Source organism: Panicum virgatum, chromosome 7N (assembly GCF_016808335.1).
Source record: "Panicum virgatum strain AP13 chromosome 7N, P.virgatum_v5, whole genome shotgun sequence".
NCBI lineage: Eukaryota > Viridiplantae > Streptophyta > Magnoliopsida > Poales > Poaceae > Panicum > Panicum virgatum.
The window spans coordinates 2,779,524-2,803,361 of record NC_053151.1 but is presented as its reverse complement, the minus strand read 5'-3'; positions in this window follow the sequence as shown (position 1 = coordinate 2,803,361).

Below are 23,838 nucleotides of genomic sequence, written 5' to 3'. Positions count from 1 at the left end.
GCCAGCTGGGCTTGTCGCGCCACCGAGCTTGACGAGGAAGGGGCTGCAAGCGGGTTCGCCGGTTGCTTTGCCCGCGCGTCCGCCCCGGTGTCCCTGTCGTTCCTTGGGGCGTTGTCGTTCTGCTCGTCCGCAAGGTCCACCATGAAGCACTCCCGGGAAGGATCGAAATCCCCCTCGCTGGAGTCTTCGGATCAGGTGAGGCAGTAAGCCGTCGCCAGCTGGAACGAGCGAAGAGCGTCGGGGTCGTAGACCCCGGAGTAGTCCTCGGCCTCCTCAGCCGCGAAGTTGTTCATGAAGAAGTTGACGTCGTCGGCGATCGAGCTCGCCGTCTCGGGGTAGGATTCGTCGAGGGACGACGCGATGAGGTTGCGGATCGATAGAAGATGATGACCCAGCAGATCCTCATACTCGGTGAGGTTAGTGTTGATTGAAGAGGCGTAGGTGCGAGCGGCAGTGTTGCGCATCCCAAAGGGGAAGGGCGAGGGCGAAGTTGAGCCCCCCCTGGGAGGCACTAGTGCCGCTGCAGGTGACGGTGTCGGCACAGATGATGCCAAGGCATGTGATGACGAAACGGTGGCCCCGTTCGCCTCGATGCTGAGTTGCGACATGCCAGCCTCGACCCACGTGGGGGAGTTGTGACGTGCCGTGCGACGCCGCTCCGCGCGTGCTTGTCGCGAACGCTGACCCGAGCGCCTGTCGTGCCGGGCCGGCGAAGTCGGGGTGATGGGGTTGCGTCTGGGCGAGAGGAGCCGCATGAGGTAACCGTTGCCGGCCGCTCTGAACTCGAGACTCCCGAACCAGATCACAAACCCAGTTGGGAGCGGATCCGAGACACCCATAGGGTATGGGTTGGATCTGCGCGCCATCCCTGGAAATCAAATGGGAAAAAGAGAGAAAAAATGTCACGCAGTTTCCCCTACCTGGCGCGCCAACTGTCGGTGTCCCGACCCGGGGGCCCGGATCCCAACTAGTAAATGCTGCGTGTTTCCTCGTCCTAGATGATGATGCAAGAGGCAATCACAGTAACGCATGGTTTATCCTGGTTCCGGCCGCGGGGCCGTACGTCCAGCAAAGGGGGTGTGCGAGGGCACTGTATTATCTTGCACCCGGAGAGCTTGTAGTAGGGCGTACAAGCGAGGCGAGAGAGGGAGAGAAGCTCCCAAGTCTCAGCTAAGAGTGGAGTCGGTTGAGATGGGTGCTCTGTAGCCCCTGAACGTCCCCTTGGAAGAGAGAAGCCAGGGAGACCAGGCCGACCAGAGTCCAGAGCCCCACTAAGGGGAGCCCGCCTCCTCCTTTTATAGTCACAAGGAGGGGCGGCGTACATGAGTGGGGCATGCAAGTCGTCGTTTTCCCCTGAATCACGGGGTACAGTGGTCGGATACTGTAGTAAGTACACTGTGGGAAGGCAGCGCGCGTCGCTGTCGTCCTGGATTTCGTCCTTCGTCCTGTGAAGATTGCGCCGGTCGTCCTGCAGTGTTCCGGCGGTAGTAATGGCGTGGGATGGCCCCGGACCCCCTGGTCGGAGTGCGGACGTGCACACTAGAAGGTCCGGGGGACACGTGGAGGTCCTGGACCTCTGAGAGGAGGGGGGAGGTCCGGGACTCCGACCGTGTGTGATGAGCGCCCCTTCCGGAAGGGCACGTGACATCGCCGGACCTCTTCCCCAGTGGGAGGCGAGTCCGGGTGGTCGGTGTCGGCAGAATAGGAACGGGAGCAGTGCCGGGCCCGTCTTGTCTCGCACCGCATATCCCACAGTGTCGCTACAACCTTCGGGATGGCGGAGCGGTGACCGAAGTCAGCGGATGGGACCCCGGTCACATCCACTGTGGGAGTGGCAGCCTGACACCGTCCGTCCTGGACGTCGTGGTGAGACGGCTGGCCTTTAATGCCTCCGTATGGCGAGTGGTTGGGTGGCAGGGTTGTTTGTCCCTTGCGCCGAGGGGTGGCCTCGAGCGAGGCGGAGATTGGTTACCTGCTCGAGGGTAGTTCCGCTACCCTCGAGCGAGGCGGAGATTGCCCAGCGGACCCGAGAGGGACCCTCGAGCGAGGCGGAGAATGGTTACCTGCTCGAGGGGAATGTGAATGGGCCGCACGCTGGGCTTCTTTGAGTCCTTTCCTTTCTTCCGAATGGGAAGCAGGCCGTGGGGCTTTGTGGGCCTGGTTGCCTTAACACGTGTTTGCGTTTTTTAGAATGATCTTAGTACACCGATTAGGGGGTCCCTAATCGTGGTACCCGACACCACTGCAATGTGGGTCCGACCGGCCTCCCCTAGGCCGGCCGGCCTGGTGATCCCACCATCTGGCCACCAACTTTTTGTGGACGGCTTGGATTGTCTCCTGAGGTCGGTGGAGAAGAATTGGGTCCAAAGCATGTGATTGATAGGCCAGCCTCCCTTAGGCCAGCTGGCATGGGTTTGGCTCCTCTCGGCCCTCCGTTTCACCGACGCATCAATCAACGGTTGCACATTCTTTCTCAAGGTGGTTTGGGTCTTGAAACTGTGTTTGGACGCTGAATGTGGACCCAACTTTCCATTGCTCAAGCCTTTCAGTCTTTGTTTGTGAATTTTGGACGGAACCAAATTGGATTGGCTTGGATTTGTGCTCATGATCACTTTGGCAAAGTTTCGTGGCATGGTATGTTGAGGTGCCAGGCCGGCCAGCCTAGGGGAGGCCGGTCGGTCTGGGATTTTGCCCATTTTTCCTGATTTATGGTACACTAGTTCCTGCGACCACAACTCATCCAAAACTTGTTGCACTTGTTAGAAATAAGCAAAATATGTATGGAATATGGTGTAAAGCTCATGTTATTCCCGAGAAGTTGATGGTCAAAATGGGAAATAATGGCCGTCAACACCTCCCCAAGCATAAACTTTTGCTCATCCTCGAGCAAAGCTAAAGCTGAGGCTCGGTAGATCAAGAGTTGCATCGATGCTCATACCCTGTAGATACCTTGTTCACAACAAATTACTCTAACCATTTGTACATTGAATAAGTTGGCTCATACCTTGGTTTCTGGTAGATGGTGCTTGTTCGCATCTCATCCCTCGTCTTGGGCTGTTGAGAGATTGAACAACCTTCACCAGAATATTTCCTACCTCCTATTCAGGTTCCTATCTCGGAGTTTTGCAAGTTTTTTTCAAAAGTGGTTTAAGATTCCCCAATGGTACTCTCAAGTCGCTCGAGGTGTATGATCCTCACCATGGTCAGAAATTTTGACCATCTTCTTTCCTACTCTAAGGCTGATATGTGGAGTTTCAGGTAGGAAGAGAGTAGCATACCTTGGTTACCTGTGTTACCAAGTCGAAGAGTGGTTCGCAAGAGGTTGGTACTCGATCAAATCCCGATCTTATGGAAGGTAAAATGTTCAGGGGAGAGGGAGGAAATGGACTCACACTTAAAAAATTTTTGGTCTTTTTATTTGAGCTCCTTATTTCAACTCTCTTGAGTGGAGGTATGGGTCTTGTCTTTTTTTTTATTGCTTCTGCTCCAATTTTTTTTTAAGGAAGATGACCCATACTCCATGATGATAGAATTATTGGAAGGGAGCATTGCTTGAATAGACCATTCGAGATGGATAGGCTCACTGTGGAGATTTTGGGTTTTGTGGTGAGGGGAATTGTCTGGCGAAGATGGACATCAATACCTGGGGTAGGTGATTGACATGCCAGACTTTTCTTATTTGGCAGCATTATATGGCAGCCAGGATTCCTAAAACGAAATCCCCTTGTTTTATAAAATAGTCCAGATCACTATGGTAGTATCTTATTTTATGGAACTCAAGCCTATATTTGCTCAAATATATGAATGCATATAGCTTTATTTGAGTATTTAAGTATGTGTTTAAACCTCACTCTTGATGTGTGCAGTGCAGCGTGATGACATCAGGAGCACAGCAAGCTCTGCGAAGAATAATTGAGATATATTCAAACACCACTAGATTTGCACTTGTGTGCTACACCTCATCTAAGATAATTGAGCCCATTCAAAGGTGTTGTGCTATTGTCAGGTTCTTGAGGCTCTCTGATCAGGAGATCCTTGGCCACCTCATTATTGTTGTGGCAGCAGAGAAGGTAATGTTTGGTACTGCTTGGATCCAAAATAGATTTCATGTTTGAGGTAAAAAAACTTGATGGTAAATTGGACATCTATATGACATATAGAGATCACAACAAGCTGTTGCGTATCATCAATTCTGGCTGAATGCTTGCCTGGTTCTTATCCTCACTTGGTCATCTAAAATTGCTTTATGTATTTGCATATGCAACACCCTTTAGATATATCCTCCACAATCTCATGAATGATTTAAGGGAAAGAAAGGAAAATAAATTATGACCAATAATTCTTTTTTTCGGATTTTCGTGTGAACCATAAGCTTTTCTCATATGCAACTTCTATATCTGTTTATTCCAGGGTTGTAACCTGAATGACCATCATGAATAACATATTTTTGCCCATCTGCCCTGTGTAGGTTTTATATTAGTACAGCAGCAGATCATGTTTCCATAGAACATGATGTTTATTATGTATCATGGCACATGGATTCAATTTTTGATCCAATATCAAATACTTGTAGCTCATAAGGTTTAGTCTTAGCTTACGTATATTTTTTTTTGAATGTGCTGGTTGAATTCAGTTACTCGATTTGTCAGTAGTAGTATAATGTGCGTAGAAAAAGATTATCTAGCAATACCTTTAGTTTTATTTCTCTTTGGTTTTGACCCATGTGATTCACTAACCTGCAAAGTCTGTTAATGTTTGGAATTAATTTGCTCACTTCATGTTGTTGTTTGTGGCTGCAGATTACTACTTTCAAAACAAGATAGCTCGTGGATGATTCCCAATGAAGTGAAAAAGTATGATTTTGGCCATATGACTTCCTACATTTATGTGCCTGTGTTTCTGTCTAGCAAACTAGGATATTGTATTTGTGCTATGTGATTACTGTAAGTGACAATTTGTGAATATTTTGATTTGGTATTTAAAATGATATGTGATTCTTTGTGCTACATGGGCTTTATTGGGCCTCCAAATATTTTATGACGAATCAAATCGTCATAATGGAGGTGCCACAACATATCCTAATCATCGCCACATCACATGAGATAAAAATTTTATGATGTTTTCTATCCTACGTGGCACCTGTACAGCCATCCAAGCACGCAGTTTTGTGACATTTCTTGGTATTGATTATGACGAAAAATGAGCATCACAAATTAGTGACGATAGAATAATTGTCATAAGATTTATGATGAAAAAATATGTTTTCGTCGCAGAATACCTTTTATTACATGGCTTTTATTATATGGTATAGGCGATGAATCGATTTTCGTCATTGATTTTCGTCACGCAAGTGTCACAGATTATGAAACATAACGAAAATACCACTTTCAGGGACATAACTGGAATGTCACATAAGCCCATATGTGTTGAAGTGTTGATGATCTTCTATTGTTGTGGAAAGATGAGGGTGTTCATGTGTGGGATACGCACGCAGAGGAACATTTTAACCTACATGCATTGCTTTTCATAACCACTGACGATTGGCCTGCACTAAGCAACCTATCCGGACAGTCCAATAAGGGTTATAGGGCATGCACCTATTGTTTAGATGAAACTGACAGTATGTATCTGAAGCACTATAGGAAGATCGTGTACATGGGTCATCGTCGATTTCTTCCTAATAAGCACTCATTAAGGAGGAAGCATGCTCACTACGGTGGAATGGCAAATCATCGTATGAAACCTAGGCACCGTTGTGGGAAAATGGTATTTGAAATGGTTAAAGATATAAAAGTAGTATTCAGAAAAGGACCTAGCAGCAGATCAGTGCAGAGTGATGACGGAGGTGCACCTATGTGGAAGAAGAAGAGTATATTTTGGGATTTACCTTATTGGAAAGTCTTAGAGGTCCGCCACGTAATTAATGTGATGCACCTCATAAAGAATCTTTGTGTTAACCTGCTAAGCATTCTTGGTGTCTACGGTAAGCCAAAGGATACACTGGAAGCGTGGCAAGACCTTCAACGTATGAAACAACGGGCCGCCCTACATCTAGAAAAAAGGGATAAAGGACATTATTACTTAGGCCCTGCCTGCTACACTCTAAGCAAGGAAGAGAAGTAAAGTATGTTTGAATGTTCGAATAGTATTAAGGTCCTGTCAGGCTACTCTTCGAATATAAAGAGGCTACTAAACATGAAAGAGAAGAAATTCGCACACGTAAAGTCCCATGACTGTCACGTGTTGATGACGCAATTACTTCCCGTTGCACTTAGAGGTATTCTACCAGCTAATATTCGGGCAACAATCATAAAGCTATATGCATTTCTCAACGAAATTTCTCATAAGGCAATTGATCCAACGAGTCTAATCAGTCTACAAGAGGATGTTGTCTAAAGTATAGTTAGCCTTGAGATGATATTTCCTCCATCATTTTTCAATATTATGACGCATCTTCTGGTTCACCTGGTCAAAGAGATTGGTATTCTCGGTGCTGTCTTCCTTCATAATATGTTCCCTTTTGAACGATTCTTTGCAGTCCTAAAGAAATACGTTCGTAATTGTGCTCGTCCAGAAGGAAGCATTGCGTAGGGTTATGTGACAAAGGAGGTCATCGAGTTTTGTGTTGACTATGTGGATGAACTTTGCCCGATTGGGGTTCCACTATCACGACATGAGGGGCGACTGATTGGAAAGGGCATACTTGGAAGGAAATCAGTAAATGCCAATGATCATGCTATGTTGAGCAAAGCACGTCTTACAGTTCTGCAATAATCAGCCTTGGTGGCTCCGTACATGGAGGAGCACAAGCAAATGGCGCGAAGCAAGTATCCTTCGAAGTTTGAAACATGGATTACAAACCATCATAACGATACATTCGCCACCTAGTTGCAGAAGGAACTCATGGGCAATGATGAAATTCATGAGCAGCTAGCCTGGCTAGCCAGGGGTCCAGCTAATTCAATCTTGACGTACCAAGAATATGAAATTAATGGATACACATTTTACACAAGAACCCAAGATAACAAGAGCACCAATCAAAATAGTAGTGTTCGTATAGATGCCTCGGACTCTAGTGGAAAAACGAACTCATATTTTGGTTACATTGAGGAGATCTAAGAACTCGACTATGGGCCGTTGAAGATTCCTCTATTTCGTTGCCAATAGGTGAAATTGACTAGAAAAGGTGTAGATATCGACGAGTACGGAATAACAACAGTAGACCTCAAAGAGCTTGGCTATCGAGACGAACCATTCGTCCTAGCTAACGATGTCACTCAAGTTTTCTTTGTGCAGGACATGTCTAGTAAACCCAAGAAGGACAAGTCAGATGTAGATGAGCCAAAGCGCCACATAGTTCTGGCAGGTAAAAGGAAAATTGTGGGAGTCGACGATGTCACAGATGAAGAAGAATACAACAAGGTTGAAGACATGACTCCGTTCGCGGTGGAGGTTGACACAAGTATCCTTTTAGCCCAACAGGAGGCTCCCTACGCACGCCATGATCACAACGAAGGGACGATTGTAAAGCGAGCCATCGTTAATATTCCATTAGTTGAATGATTATCTCTTGTAATATTTCTCATCAACATTTACTATTTGTACTCATCATTTGAAATATTTGTAATATTATTTTATTTTACCCAATCAGTCGAAGAGTAATATTATTTGTAATATTATTTTGTAACATTATTTTGTTTGACCCAATCTCTTGTAATATTATTCGAGGCATATTATCTGATCAACATTTTCTCTTTGATCAACATCCGATCGACATCCTAGATACTCCGGGTATATGTTCGGATACTCCGGACATGTGTTCGGTCCACCTTTAGCTGGCTGTTGGGTATTTTAACGATAGCGAATGAATCCGCAAGCGCACGGATACCATTGTAGCTTTCACCTCAGAGTATTCCTAGGGTTATCGAATCCAAGGGAACATATGTGCACTATCTTCTATTCTAGTCGGTCCAAGGACACACCAAGATAGGTAGCAAGGGTAGAGAGGATTCCTATGATAGCATTATAGCTGAGTTAAAGATCGATCTCTCATGCAAAATACTCGCTTCTAGAATCGGCTTGCACCTGGTCTGCCAGGCGACTCCGGCCAACAGCTCTACGCTATATCCGAACATGGAGGATTACAAAGGACCAATAGGGCTGTCACCACACCTACCTCTAACAAACCGTGGGATATAAGGCAAACGAAGGATAACCCCTAGCATAGACACCACATCTACGCTATTGATTACTACTGCAGTCTAACTATGTTTGAGCTTCCGTAGCAAACTACAGCACTCCGTATAAATACGGAGCGACGAATCCGCAAGTAAGAGAACTGATCTCACTCAACTATAAGCACTACTAGCTTATACTAAACCAAGTATAATACTAGAGATAGGAACCACGAATGCTTACTTAAACCCGAAGAATGCAGCAGCATCCGTAGAGGTACAAGCTGGGAGCAGAGTGCCGACACCCCGACACTTCTCCCGAACTACCCACTCACTCTCGTAGAGGTACAAAATGGAGAAAAGCGCCGACAGACCAGCGCTCGTCCTGAGTACCTCTACCCCTTGCCTTTGCAAGACAAATCTACACTCAAGAGAAGGCTTGAAGTAGCTCTTGGAGGTGTTGATCACACTTGGTGGTGTGTCTCCATTTGGAGCCTCCCTCTACTATTTATAAGAGGGGTACATGGCCTGTTCAGCCCCGAGATTGACCCCGGGCCTCCTTGCACCGACTTCAACATCCAATGGGGAGCCGACACATCAAAGATGGAGGCCAGAGGTGCCGACCTTTGGTCGGGCGACCATATTGGTCGGCCGACCGAAAAAGGTGGCCAAACGGCCCCTATTTTGTCCAGGAGGCTGCCAAATGGGTCCCCATGTCGATTATGGGTGGCTTGGCCTGTCGTAAGTCGGTTTAGTTGCTCTGGTGGGCCCATAGATCCTTGTGAATGTGCTTGATTGGCCAAGAGTGTGTTGCTTTGGATTGAGAGCTGTGTTTCCTTGCTCTTGAGGTGTGTTTTCTCCCTTAATTGACCTTCATACAAATATTTACCAACACTTGTGGAAATGATTAGTAATAAAGCCCTACCATTAGGTTGATGCTCATCTTTTACACATTTATGCAAGATTTGACGGCCTAAAATTGGTACTTAAGAGCCATCAACACTGGCGGACTGTCCGCTCCACCTAGGCGGACCGTCCGCCTGTAAAGATGTTCGGACATTCGAACCATCTGCATGTAAGTTCGGATGTTCGAAAAGAGCAGCCCATTTGAACATTAGCTGGTGGACTGTCCGCTCCCAATGGGTAGACCGTCTGCCTATAAAGATGTTCAGACATCCGAACCATCTGCATGTAAGTTCGGACGTCCGAAAAGAGCAGCCCGTTTGAACATTAGCTGGCAGACTGTCCGCTCGATCTGTGCGGACCGTCCGCCCGCCCTGTGCGGACCGTCCGCCTGTAAATATGTTCGGACATCTGAACCATCTACATGTAAGTTCGGACGTCCGAAAAGAGCAGCCCATTTGAACGTTAGCTGGAGAACTGTCCGCTCCCCCTGGGTGGACCGTCCGCCTGTAAAGATGTTCGGACATCCGAACCATCTGCATGTAATTTCGGACGTCCGAAAAGAGCAGCCCGTTTGATCGTTACCTGACGGACTGCCCGGTCCCCCTGGGCGAACCGTCCACCTGTAAAGACGTTCGAATATCCGAACCATCTGCAAAAACAATAGAAAACAAAAAATAAAACTAAAGGTACAAAAATGGCGGGGAAACAAAATATATCCCCACCCCCTTTGGTGCGGGTGGAGATTTCTACCCGGTACCCAAAGTGGGTTTTCGTCTCCCGCCTGTTGGGAGGCCTTAGGTACTAAATAGGACTTTAGGTACCGGGTGACTTTTCCACCCGGTACCTAAGGCCTCCCAACGGTACCGGTTTGTTCTATCAACCGATTCCTATGGCTGGGGTATGAATATCCCCGGCCCCGCCTTCCCTTCTCCTTCCTCTGCTTTTCCCGATCGCCGCCGCTCTGCTGCCCCTGCTCGTGCTGTGCCCCGCCGACGTGCCATCTCTGAGGAGCCTCCTCTGTGCCCGTGCCGCCCTCCTGGTTGTTGCGCCAACGCCGCATCGTCACGCCACCGCCGCCTCACCTTCACCATGCCCGCGCCGGTCTCTTCCACCGCGCGCGCCCGCGTCAGCCTTCTCCGTCCACCCCAGGCCCACGCGCCCGTGCCAGCCTCCTCTCCGCCGTGCATGCCCACGGCTTCTCTGTGTGGGAGCGCACCGCGCCCCTTGCTGTCATCGACTCCGCTCTCCGCACCACGAACTCCCCGGCCGTCGCGCCGTGTACGTCGACATCCCACGCGCGCCACGCCGGCAGCGCTCCTTGTTGATGCTCGCTAACGACTAATTTCAAGCGTCACCTGGAGCCTGAAATCATGAGAATAAAGTCTCATACCTGCCTATGTTATCCAGAAAGAGCCAATTCCATGTTTTCTCTTAGAAATATTGCTACATTGGAATTTGGCTACAAATGCAGGTAAAACAGGCTTCAAGCGTCAAGATACAAACCCGACCATCAGAGCATGCTATCAGCTCCTGCATGAGCATATAAAAGACGAGCGTCAACACTAGTGGTAGGAGTTATTGCTAACAAATTCCACAAAGTGTTGATGTACATTTATGTGCACGATGCTTATGTTTGGAAATGAGAGGAGAACACAGCCCAAAAAGCAAGGTGACACTTCGTTGATCCGAAGCAACAACGAATCAGACGTGTTCACGAGGATCTACGGGCCCACCAGAGCTACCAAACCGACTCAAGACAGGCCCTTGCACATATATATGACATGGGGGCCCACCTAGTAGCCATCTGACCGAAGACCAGGCCAAACGGGCCCAGCCCGCGGTCGGCCGACCACCATGGTCGGCCGACCATGTGGTGACGGCCCACGGGCCCCACCGACTCGCAGATGACATGTGGTGTCTTGTGGTTGGTGCTCCATGGCGGTTTGGCTCAATTCCCAAGCAAGGGGATGGTGGTTCCCCCCTATATATATGAGGGGAGGGGGCTCAAATGAAGACACAACATACCACACATCATTCACACTTGATCCTCTTCTCTTCTTTGGAGTTTAGGAGCTCATCCTAGGTGCTTAGGCAGCCTAGGGGTGTAGAGTTTAGGGGTAGAGGTACTCCGGAGGGGCGCCGGTGATGGTGCTCTTCTCCATTTTGTACCTCTACACGAGAGTGAGGAGGAATCGGGGGAAGTGCTGGGCCTATCGGCACTCTTCTCTGCTTGTACCTCGACAGATGCTTATGCGGTTCTAAGTGTTCAAGACTTTCTTATATAGAATTAGAGTTTAGTTACAAGTTACTTCTTCTGCCTTATATTAATTGAGTGTGTGCTTAGAGTAGCACTTGACTCTAGAGTGGACTCCTGATAGAGATGGATAATCCTGATCGCCTCTAGAGTTAGTACGGAATAGCGTAGATGTGGTGTCTAGGCTAGACCTTACCACTTAGTTGACTGGTAGTCTCACAGATTGAGAGGTAGCCGGCAGGTGGTGATAGCCCTATCCGAGCCCGAGTTACCCTCCACGTTCAGATATTGGATAGAACATCATTACAGGACCTACTAGCTTATAAGCCAGTCGAAACCAGTAGTTCGAAGTATAAGTGCGAGGGATCGCTTCTTCTAACATAGATTCTAAAGGAAGTTCTCTCTACCCTATCTCTTCCACACCAGTGTGTGTGTCCTTGGATGAGCCTAAACCCGTAGATAGTGTACTCACGTTCCTCAGTGGATACGATACCCTGGAATACTCCTGGGTGAAAGCTACAGTATCCGTGCGCTTGCGGATTTTATTCGTGATGTTACAAAGTACCAACAAGCTTTCTGGCGCCGTTGCCGGGGAACGACAGCTACATTATCTACGAACTCAATCATCCTCGTATTTTTTTTCTTTTCCTTGATTCTACCTTTACCTCCGCTACCCATGGAGCAGCCATCCTTTCCACAGCTCTGCACCCTCAAGGGCGAGTTCTGGAAGCCATCATCCTCATCGAATCTATTTCTTTTGGCAAGCGGTGAACCCCGCCCCGCCTTCAAAGCCATGGTTCGAAATCGACCCTTCTCTGGAACAATTAGTGAAGATCCTTGCGATCATTTGGAAGTGTTCGAGGAACTGTGTTCGAGCTTGGTAATCCCAGGCATGACACAGGAGGCCGTGCGGTGGAAGTTGTTTCCTTTCTCTCTCATAGAGAGGGCGGCGCAATGGTACACCCGCATGATAGGAAGTATGTGCGGTAATTGGAAAGAGCTTCGAGCTGACTTTTGTCACTCGTTCTCTCGCGATAAATGCATAAACTACCTACCAATAGATATCCTCGACTTCGAGCAATTAGAGAAGGAGTCTATAGGTGCAGTTTGGGCTAGATTCTTACGCCTTTTGGCGTCTAGCCCAGACTTGTTTCTACCCGAGGATGTATCATTGAACATCTTCTGCTCGGGTTTAGGCATGAAATCTGCCCTGAACCTCGACATCGCCGCCGAAGGTTCGTTTGCTCACATAGCTCCAACGGAAGGAAGAAAGATCTTAGATTTTCTCTTAGAAAACTCTTCATTCCCTACCAACCACAGTGAACCCATCCAACAAGAGTGCGAGTCGCGTCAAGAGGATCTTCCAGCAGCTCAATCTAGTCCTTCAACCTCTACATCCTTAGATTCAGCCGTAGAACTCACGCCCGACCCAGGAACATCGGGGGAAGAAGAAATTCAACCTCCGAAGTCCTATTTTCGATTCGAGGATGACCCTTTAGGAAACATCCAGAACACCTCGAATCTCCACGATGCCCAATTAAGGGAGGAACTTTCTTCTGTCAACATCAATCAATTCCACAATCTCCTGACAGAACCTTCCCTTAGTCCTACGGTACCCCCTGCTCCTTCCCATCCTCTTAATGAACCATTTCTCGAGGAGGTCATAAAGGAGGAATGGTCAGCTCGAGCAATATGCTTTTCCGAAGACGTTTGGATGAGTATACCTTCCACGATCTTTCCATATTTTATAGGAGGAATTACCGTAGAAGCCCATGTTAACCCCATCATGAAGGGTAACATCATGCCATGGCAACTAGCGTATACTCAATTGGGCGATGTTACGCTAAGACCATCCGACAAGCTACTCAAATATTGTCCATTTGGGCACATTATTGAATGATGCGGAGTCACATGTACTGTGCTGCTAACCTTTGACAAAATCGAGGTGCACCTAGACTTTCATATCTTCAATATCCTCGATTCTGATCTTCTCATAGGCTACCCGCTTGAATATTTACTCACATCTCATGGGAGCCTAGCTGGACTACTTAGGGACACTATTTTTGCTACTACTATTTCCTGCTCAGAAAATCTTCTGGCAAAGCCCCTTCCCGAGCAGCAGTCACTCGAGGAGATGATGCATACATCTCCGTTCTTATCATCCGAGCCCGTTCTCTTGGAATCCTCTGAAGATTACGACTTGGAAGATAGCCTTCACTTTTGTGAAGATGAACGTTCATCATCACCCTCGATCGAGTTTGAGCCTCCTCCTAATGGCCCAGAATCTATTGTTCTTGACCTTAATCGAGATACAACTTTGATCTTTCACGATGCATCTCTTGAGATGGAGAATCAACGGGCCATAGAATTTTGTGAGGCGCCGACTCTAGAGTCTAAAGAAAAGGATTCCACAAATGAGCATTGGAGTTTCACTTGTGAAATACCATATAAACCATGCTCTGCCACTCCAGAGTTAGGTATTCTTAGTGCACCATGCACACACGAGGACTACAACCAACTTAAGTTCCTCTTCTGCAAAATTTTCAAAAGGTTGGTTGTAGATGCATATGTTTATCATAAACATTGCAGATTTCGTGGGTGCATCGTGGCACTAACTTTGTAGCTAGCTGCAACAATTGGTGGTGAAACAATGACCCATTACCAATGATGGCTACAAGGGTTCTCATGGTCGAGCTTATGACCATAAAAACAAAGCACTACCGGGAGATAGCCCGGATTATCATTTATTTATTTACTTCTTTATTTCCCTTAAATAAAAGCAAGAGAATGTTCTAGGATGTAGTCTCCCTTTGGGTATTTTCGGTCGCTAACATTCCAGGTAGAGATCAAAGAGAACGACGGATAGGCAACGCCTACAAACATGAGAGCTGCACCGACTACAACTCCTCGATATGTCTTGGTGAAGGTACGACTACAGAAGGAGACTTGAACTCCATACACTTGAAGTTTTGCAAACTCCAAGTGTGGGGGAGGTATTTGAGTACCCCAAAGTAAGTTCTTTTCTCAATTCATATCATGTCTTGGAATTGGTGTATGTCCTCGCGTCTTGCTCTAAAAAAAATAATAATAAATAAAAAAATGAGAGGAATTGCCATGGTGACAACATTGAGTCTTGAACAACAAGACACCATGGTAAGTACTCTCAATGTCCTGCTTTTGACATTAAACAAAGTCCTGCTGGGAGGTCGCCCAAGGATCACCAGGTTCGTGCTCATACTTATCTCCCTTTGAACAATGCTCAATCACGCTTCGTGCTCCCTTTATATATTTTTTCTGTGTGCTCCGGTTTGAATGTATGCTGCAGCATGCATTCATAGGCCTTTTTAAATCAAGCATGGTGTTTGGGTTAAAATGTCGTCTTCAGTCAGACTAGACCTTGTGTCAAGCTTGATTGACGTTCCTTGGAGTATCACTTTCATAGATTTTGGTTACATATGTGGACTAACCCTTGCAGAAAACTCCAAATCCAATTGGGTGAGTCATTGAGCTGAATTCAAATGGAAAGTAAGCCAAGGTTTTGGATTAATGTTGCACAGTATACTCATGTTGATGCAATCTTAATTCAGCCTAGCTTGAGTAAGTACCTTGGTAAGATTAAATTTTTGTTTCAATAAACTTTAGGAGCTCCCTAGTTCTTAAAACTAGTAGAGCTATTAGTTTGTTTCCACATTTTTGCTTTCGAATAAGTACCAGGTACAAGAACAAGTGTGGGGGAGATCTCTCGGAGCCTTCAAGCATATACACTCGAGATCTCCCACAACATGTGCACAACACCGAATGAACCAACATGCAAAAGGCCAAGATGAACTGGTGCTAGCAAGGTTTGGCCAACCGATACTACTACCATTCATTCTTCATCGCGACGGTTTGCGCACTCTAAACCCTCACTCTCCCAAACCTATGAGTTTAAATGAAAAACATTGTTAATCAATAAAATTAAACTCAAGGATATCCTCTAGTCGGGTGCTTCTCTATGATTAGCTTGCATATGTTTTATTCTTTGCTAAGCCTGAGCTTGTGAATCATATCATTAGGGAACCCATAATTGTTAAGTTGTTGACTAGTGAGATATGGTTTGATGGAAGGATTCTTGCTTTCTCTACTTCTGTGTCTGGGAAAATTTTATCAAAAGAAAACCTCCATAGCTTTACAACTCCACATGTTGTCCTACCAAAGCTATATGTTGACCTTCATGACACAAATCTTACCACATATGTGCCTTGTTGTTGCATTGAGCTTCATCAAACTTTGTGACCCTAGTGAGATGTCTTTTATACTTGCTTGATCAAGATTATGTGCACTATAGAAGCTAAACTTCTACACTGGAAGTTAGCTACTCTATTCCATCCATCCACAAAATAAGAGTCCATGTTTACGATCTCTCTTTCTAGTATCTCTCAAAAGAGGCATGGGCTATAAAAAAAAGAGAGAAAAGATGGCATGCCCAAGAAGCATGACCCAAAAAAAAGGGACACATGAAGGTCCCAGTGTTGAGAAAAAAAGAAGAAGAAGAAAAAAAAAATTGGACGCATGAAGGTCCAAGAAAAAATATATAATAGTATAGCCATGTCCTCATGTTATCCAAACAAAAGAGAGAGAGATCCATAAAACAAGTATTCCATTTCCACCATCCACCTTCCACATATGTGCACAATCTTGGTCAACTTGTTTTATTTGTCATCTCCATGGATCCTTTGTATGATTTTGCAATATATGTGACACAAGTGCATGCTTCTGTTTCACCTACCATGGGCACCACATAAGACATCTTTAGAAGTCGGATGAAAACAAACAATGCTTTTGGTGAGGGTGCATACACAATGAGCGACATGAGAGATCCTATGGAGAAGTAAAGCTATGGTCGGTCTTTGCAAAAATATTTTCAAAACTCTAGTCATATAGCGGGAATGTGGAGGAGACTGAAGTCACTACCATTTCACTCGTCAACTTCCCAAACAATTCATGGTACACATCAAAATTCATAGGTAAGGGTGAAGCTTAGAATATTCTGTATGCAGGTGTCATATCATATGAAGTCGGGTCCACTTTAGTTCTAGCCTTTACTCGAGGACGAGCAAAGAACTAAGTGTGGGGGATCTTGTTGACGCTCGCTAACGACTCATTTCAAGCGTCACCTGGAGCCTGAAATCACGAGAATAAAGTCTCATACCTGCCTATGTTATCCAGAAAGAGCCAATTCCACATTTTCTCTTTGAAATATTGCTATATTGGAATTTGGCCAGAAATGCAGGCAAAACAGGCTTCAAGCATCAAGATAAAAACCCGACCATCAGAGCATGCTATCAGCTCCTGCATGAGCATATAAAAGACGAGCATCAACACTAGTGGTAGTAGTTATTGCTAACAAATTCCATAGTGTTGGTGTACATTTATGTGCAGGATGGTTATGCTTGGAAATGAGAGGAGAACACAGCCCAAAAAGCAAGGTGACACGTCGTTGATCCGAAGCAACAACGAATCAGACGTGTTCATGAGGATCTACGGGCCCACCAGAGCTACCAAACAGACTCAAGACAGGCCCTTGCACATATATATGACATGGGGGCCCACCTAGCAGCCATCTGACCGAAGACCAGGCCAAACGGGCCCAGCCCATGGTAGGTCGACCACCATGGTCGGATGACTATGTGGTGACGGCCCACGAGCCCCACTGACTCGTAGATGACACGTGGTGTCTTGTGGTTGGTGCTCCATGGCGGTTTGGCTCAATTCCCAGGCAAGAGGATGGTGGTTCCCCCCTATATATATGAGGGGAGGGGGCTCAAATGAAGACACAACATACCACACATCATTCACACTTGATCCTCTTCTCTTCTTTGGAGTCTAGGAGCTCATCCTAGGTGCTTAGGCAGCCTAGGGGTCTAGAGTTTAGGGGTAGAGATACTCCGGAGGGGCGCCGGTGACGGTGCTCTTCTCCATTTTGTACCTCTACACGAGAGTGAGGAGGAATCGGGGGAAGTGCCGGGCCTGTTAGTACTCTTCTCTGCTTGTACCTCGACAGATGCTTATGCGGTTGTAAGTGTTCAAGACTTTCTTATTTAGAATTAGAGTTTAGTTGCAACTTACTTCTTCTACCTTATATTAATTGAGTGTGTGCTTAGAGTAGCACTTGACTCTAGAGTGGACTCCTGATAGAGACGGATAATCCTGATCGCCTCTACAGTTAGTACGGAATAGCGTAGATGTGGTGTCTAGGCTAGACCTTACCACTTAGTTGTCTGATAGTCCCACGGATTGAGAGGTAGCCACCAGGTGGTGACAGCCATGTCCGAGCCCGAGTAACCCTCCACGTTCGGATATTTGATAGAACATCATTACAGGAGCTACTGGCTTATAAGCCAGTCGAAACCAGTAGTTCGAAGTATAAGTGCGAGGGATCTCTTCTTCTAACATAGATTCTAAAGGAAGTCCTCTCTACCCTATCTCTTCCACACCAGTGTGTGTCCTTTGATGCGCCTGAACCCGTAGATAGTGTACTCACGTTCCACAGTGGATATGATACCCTGGAATACTCCTAGGTGAAAGCTACATCGGTATCCGTGCGCTTGCAGATTTTATTTGTGACGTTACAAAGTACCAACACTCCTTGACCTCACCACCGCATCGCCGACCTGGTGCCGCATGTCGTGCGCCCTCGCCCTCCCGGACAGCACCGACACCGGGCCCTCCAGGCGTTGCGCCACCGCCGCCACCGCCGCCACCGTCGTCCCCAAGACCCTAGCGTAATGGCCCTTATTTTATTTAGTTTATTTAGATTTTATTTACAAATTGGTATTTTAGTTTATTTAGATTTAGGCTTTAGTTCCCCTTTAATTTCATGTTTTAGTTAGATATTAACTAGAATTTAATTTAGATGTTTCAAAGATGTTTACATATAATTTACATTTTGGATAACTTTATATTTCAATTTTCTATTTCTTTAGTATACTATTTATTTGATATTAGTTGTTTAGTGATAACTAGATACTCATTTTTGTAATTAGTTTAGATATATACTCATATCATCTTTACATATAATTTTGATTTTGGATAACTAGATATTTGATTTTGTACAATTGTACATATTAATTGAATTCAAAGATGTACAATTATGATGTATCATGCAATGACACAAACCTTTAATTTTTTGTCTAAATTTAATTGTTTTAGATAATTAGTGTCATTTTTGTTTAACTTGTACATGTATTATTAGAATGATGTAATTTTCAAAGAATAATATATACAATATTTTTAATTGATAAATTGTTCCATGGATGTGCATGTGTCGTCATTTGTAGATCTCATTCTCGCTATCTCACATTCTTACACACACACACACACACTCTCTCTCTCTCTCTCGCTCCTCTCACTCTATCACACACACACACACACACACACACACACTTGTACATGTATTTATTTAGTTTTCCTTTATGGTGTTCAATCATGAAAATTCATGTCACACACACACACACTGTAAGGGTTTCAGTTAAGGATGGACCCCTATGATGAGGATGCCGCCGCAAGATACATGATGGACACAATAAACAAAGTTACTAGGGTCAACGCCGAAAAATTTGGTGCAGAAGAGGCCCGGACAACTGATTTGTTCCTGAATATATCCGGAGATGGCAGTGAAGAAGATGATGACTTTGCCCCGACGCCCGCTCAGCAACCTGTTCCATTACATATCTTAATTATGCTTGTTTACAAAAACTTGACTTAACTATATTAGTTTTGTGATTAATGTATCTTTTCTTTTATTTAGTCATCCTCTGGATCGAAGACGAGCCAGTCAAAAGAGAGACGCTGGCTGACCAAGAAGCTGGAGGGATGACAGGTCGTCACACAAGTGGACGCAGAGGGCTCTTGTTGGCACTCCTTAAGTATCCATTTTATCCCCTGTTTAACTTTGATAATGGCATGAATTTAATATCAAAATCACTAACCATCCTAACCTCGGCCCGATTATTGGTCGTTTTCGCATTTGCACATATATTTTGGAGGTACTTCATTTTTGCAGGTTTTTGACCAATTTTGGAGCATGAAATGACGAGGCCCATGATCACACAATAACACGAAGAAAGACGAAGGCCAAAGCCCAAACAAAGGACCAAAGGCCATGACGACTAGAAGCCCGTTCATGCACATCCACCCTCCAATGAAGCCCAAAGGACAAAGCCCACAAGATGAGATCGAGATACTTCGGGGCTAAGCAAAGCAAATAGAGATTTAAGGAAGGATTCTCCGTCCAATCCTTTCCCTCGAAGAAATCTCGAAGATAATGACATCCAACGGGGAGCAATCGTGAAAGGTATAAACTCCAGAAGACTCCAGAAGACTTGGGGAGAAAGGAGGACGCGAGGCGACGAGAAAATGGGCCAGGCCGGCCGGCCTGCGCCCATTGAGCCAGCCGGCCCAGGCCCTTTTCTGGGAGTCTCGGCCTCCCCTTCGACCTAGGGTTTCCTGAGGCTATTTAAAGACCCCTCCCCCAGGTTCACGCAGAGGATCATTCGGGAGACGACGCAAGGAGCAGAGAAGATAGAGGGACACCTCTCGGAGAGCCGAGGGTCGTGCTAGTTGTCTATGGGCTTCCCTAGCCGACGTGGGAACCTTGCAAGGAAGACCACATCGGAGTTCTGGAGCTAGGATCATCAAGATCAAGGTAGGGCCCCCGGTTGTGATCTTGTGATGTACAATCATTCATGGTGAAGTTACTTGTGATTCCGAATTTTTAGCGACCATGTTCTCTCTTTTGATTTCGTTCTTTTCTCTGGGTTTGCTTCATCCTAGATCTATTATCGAGATAGATCGCTTAGCATGATCTTGTAGTCATGGTGGCTAGAGGTTCATGGCGGAACTACCAAAGGGGGTTCGACTTGCTTCTGGGTGCTTTCGTCCAAAGGAGGGCGTCGTGACAGGGCGTTGCTTTAGTAGATGGGGGTATCGAAGGATCGGATTGGAGATTTTGGGTTTAAAGATGCTTTTCATTGAGATTCACATCTGTCTTGCTTCACTACATCTGGCTTGAACTACAACATATGCATGATCTAGGTGATCTAGATTGGTTATCTCTAACTTTCTCTTGCTACCTTCGGTGTTTGCTGTTTTTAGTAGATTAGATTTGTTTTACACCACCTCAACACAAAGGATTATCTATGTTATTAGATTGTTTCTTGTATCTTTGGTTCCGTGGATTGATAAACCTTGGGGGAATACTCTAAGGGAAAAGCTACAAGATCCCGTGCGCTTGCGGTATATAAATTGGGGCGCTAAGGGGCATCAACAAGCTTTTCTAGCGCCGTTGCCGGGGAACCATCGATTTAAGATCCAATCTTACTTGCATTAGTAAATATTTCTTATTCTTGATTTTCATTTTTGATTTTTTTAGATCTCTTATTTTTTGTGCTAACAAAAAAAAGGATCTATTCCACGAAAATCAATCTAATCTAGAGTTTGCTTTATTTTGCTTTATTTTTCTTTTATGTTTTAGATCTTGTATATTCATCTTTTAGATCTCGTATATATTTTTCTTTTCACTAACCACTAACAGGAGATGGACGGGAGCCTCTCCAACAAACCCGAAAATTTTGTGGATGATCCAGAAAAAATTTACAGGCAAAGGAGACGAGAAGCACGACCAAGGAAGCTGGAACTAGTAGATCCAAAAGAAGAAGTCGCCGGTTCATCGTCTTCACCTCAAGCGACTCCACCGACAAGTCCAATGGAGGCGTCACTTCACCAAGGGATGGCGCTACCGGAGCAGGAGCGTACGATCGGAGAGCTATGCACTCCGGACATTCGGGACTTGCCGATCCAAAATCTTGACAACATCGGAGTTCCATTCGAGATCAAGACTTCAATCATAAGGATGGTGCAAAGCTCGCCCTTCACTGGAAAAGAAGACGCTAATCTACATCTTCAAGCGTTCCTCCAACTATGCTGCACCTTCGACATGCAAGGGATGACTCAAGATCAAATGAGAGCGAGGCTCTTTCCGTTCTCTCTACTTGAGAGAGCGCTGCAATGGTTTCATTCTCTTCCGGCACACACGGTGCAAAATTTGGAGTCCTTGATGAAGGAGTTCATGACAGAGTTCTACTCGCCGGACAAGACCCAAATTTTGCGCAACAAGATTGCTACATTCGCGCAAGCCCCGACGGAGACTATTGCGGAAGCCTATGAGCGCTTCAATGACTACATCTGTGCTGTACCTCATCACAAGTTCTCAAGGGAAGATGTGGTCCAGAAGTTCTATCAAGGCCTCACTACTGCATCAAGGGGGATTATTGACGCATCGGCAGGAGGATCGATCATTGAGCTCACGCCGACTCAAGTTTTCAAGCTATTCAAGAAGGTGGTGGACAATGACGCATGGGCATCATCGGGGCGCCTACAACCACTCCAAGCCGTGGGCGCTGCGAAGAGTGTATTGCAAGTGGAACGAGAAGAAGTGCTAGAAGGGAAGATCGACTCGCTCATGAGAAGGTTGGAGAAGATGGAAGTGGAAAAGAGAGAAGCCCAAGCTATTGATTTGAAGGCGGCCGAAGCAAGGTCTACATGTGAAGAATGTGGAGAGTACGGCCATGTCCAAAAGAATTGCCCGGAGGAAGCCAAGATGCTCGACTACATGAAGAAGGGAGAATGGATCCCGCAACCCAACTTCCGCTACGGGCAAGGTAGACCTCAATTTAATGCAAGCTCTTCCATACAAAACTCGGTGCCTCTTCGTATACAATTGAAGGAGTTCATGGAGGAGCAAGGCAAGATCAACAAGGACACCGTCACCAAGTTCAAGGCTATGGACAAGATCTTGGAGAACATTGATGGCAAGGTGACGGAGGTCAGGAGCTCTAACCTTCAAGTACTCAACATGATGAAGATGCTAGAAACGCAAGTAGCAAAGCTCGCCGGACGCTTATCTAGTAACGAAGGAAAATTGCTCGGGCAACCTCAAGGTCCGGAGACGGCAAAGGCAATTCAAACTCGCTCGGGAAAGGAGACCGAAGAACCCGAACATGCGGCGGGAGCAAGGAAGCCTAAGCCAAGAGTTGAAGTGGAGACCATCATCAAGGAGAAGGCACCTACTCCTACACTAGAGATAGTCGCCGAAGAGCCGGAGTTTGAGATAGATGATATAGACACCAAGATTCTACCGCCATGGCCACGATACCACAAAGATAAACATGAAGATGAGCAATTCAACAAATTTGTTGACATGGTACGCAGGTTGAGCATCAACATGCCGCTCTTGGACGCTCTACAAGTTCCAACATATTCTCGCTACTTCAAAGACATCATGGGAAACAACCGTGAGATACCGCCAAGCACCGTCAAGCTAACCAAGGAGTGTAGCGCGGCGATCGCTAATGAAGGTCTTGAGAAGAAAAGGGACCCCGGATGTCCTACCATCCCGTGTTCCATTGGATCTCTTATGTTCGAAAGAGCACTTTGTGATCTCGGCGCAAGTGTGAGCGTCATGCCAAAGAACGTGTTCGAGAAGCTAAGCTTACCGGAGCCGGATCCCACCGCCATGTGCCTAGAGTTAGCGGACAATTCCGTTCGCTATCCTTTGGGAATTGCCGAAGACGTGCCCGTGAAGATTGGAGAACACTTAGTCCCCGTTGACTTTGTGATTCTCGATATGGGAGAAGGGAGCAAGGCGCCTCTCATACTTGGGAGACCTTTCCTCAAGACCGCAAGGGCGAACATCGACGTTGGCATGGGGGAGATCAAGTTCGACATCAATGGCACCACAAGCGAGTTCAAGTTTCGTCCACGCATCGAGGTATGCAACATGATCAATGTCAAATATGTTCCGCCTCACCACCGTGTTACAGAGGAGAAGCTGAAGAAAGAAGAGGAGCCAAACAAGAAGGAAGCAAAGAAGGAGAAAGAAGTTGTCGCGTCCAACGCGACAAAGAAGATCGCTGCACCCGTCAAGATAGAAGCTAGAAGCACGCCTGTGAAGACCAAAAAGATGACTAACCTGGAAGACAAACCCGCACCAAGGATTGCGCGGAAGTGGGTACCCAAGACTGCAGCGACACCACGGAGCGTTGGTTCGAAGTGAAGAAGAAGAAAGTCTAGCTATAGACTATAAACGAAGCGCTTTGCGGGAGGCAACCCGTTCGTCGAGTCATGAACAAAGCTGCCGGGAGTTCAACCCGTTCGTCGAGTCAAGAATAAGCTGCCGGGAGGACAACCCACAAGAGATTTGGGTAAGTGTGTCGAGAATTTTGCTACGCAAGGACATGATAAACTTTTGAACAATTGGTCGTTCGGTCGAACAATTCGATTTGGATTTTATTCGCTCGGTCATTTTGATGTTGTTTCTTATTTTAAACCAATGACATGAGCCATCCTATGATTTATTTGCCTCTTCTTGAGAAAGCCACATCCAAAATTCCATACCTATTTTTGGCGACCGTCCTCTCCATGACGGCCAGACCAAGTTGAGATAAAAGACGACGCCAAGGAGCA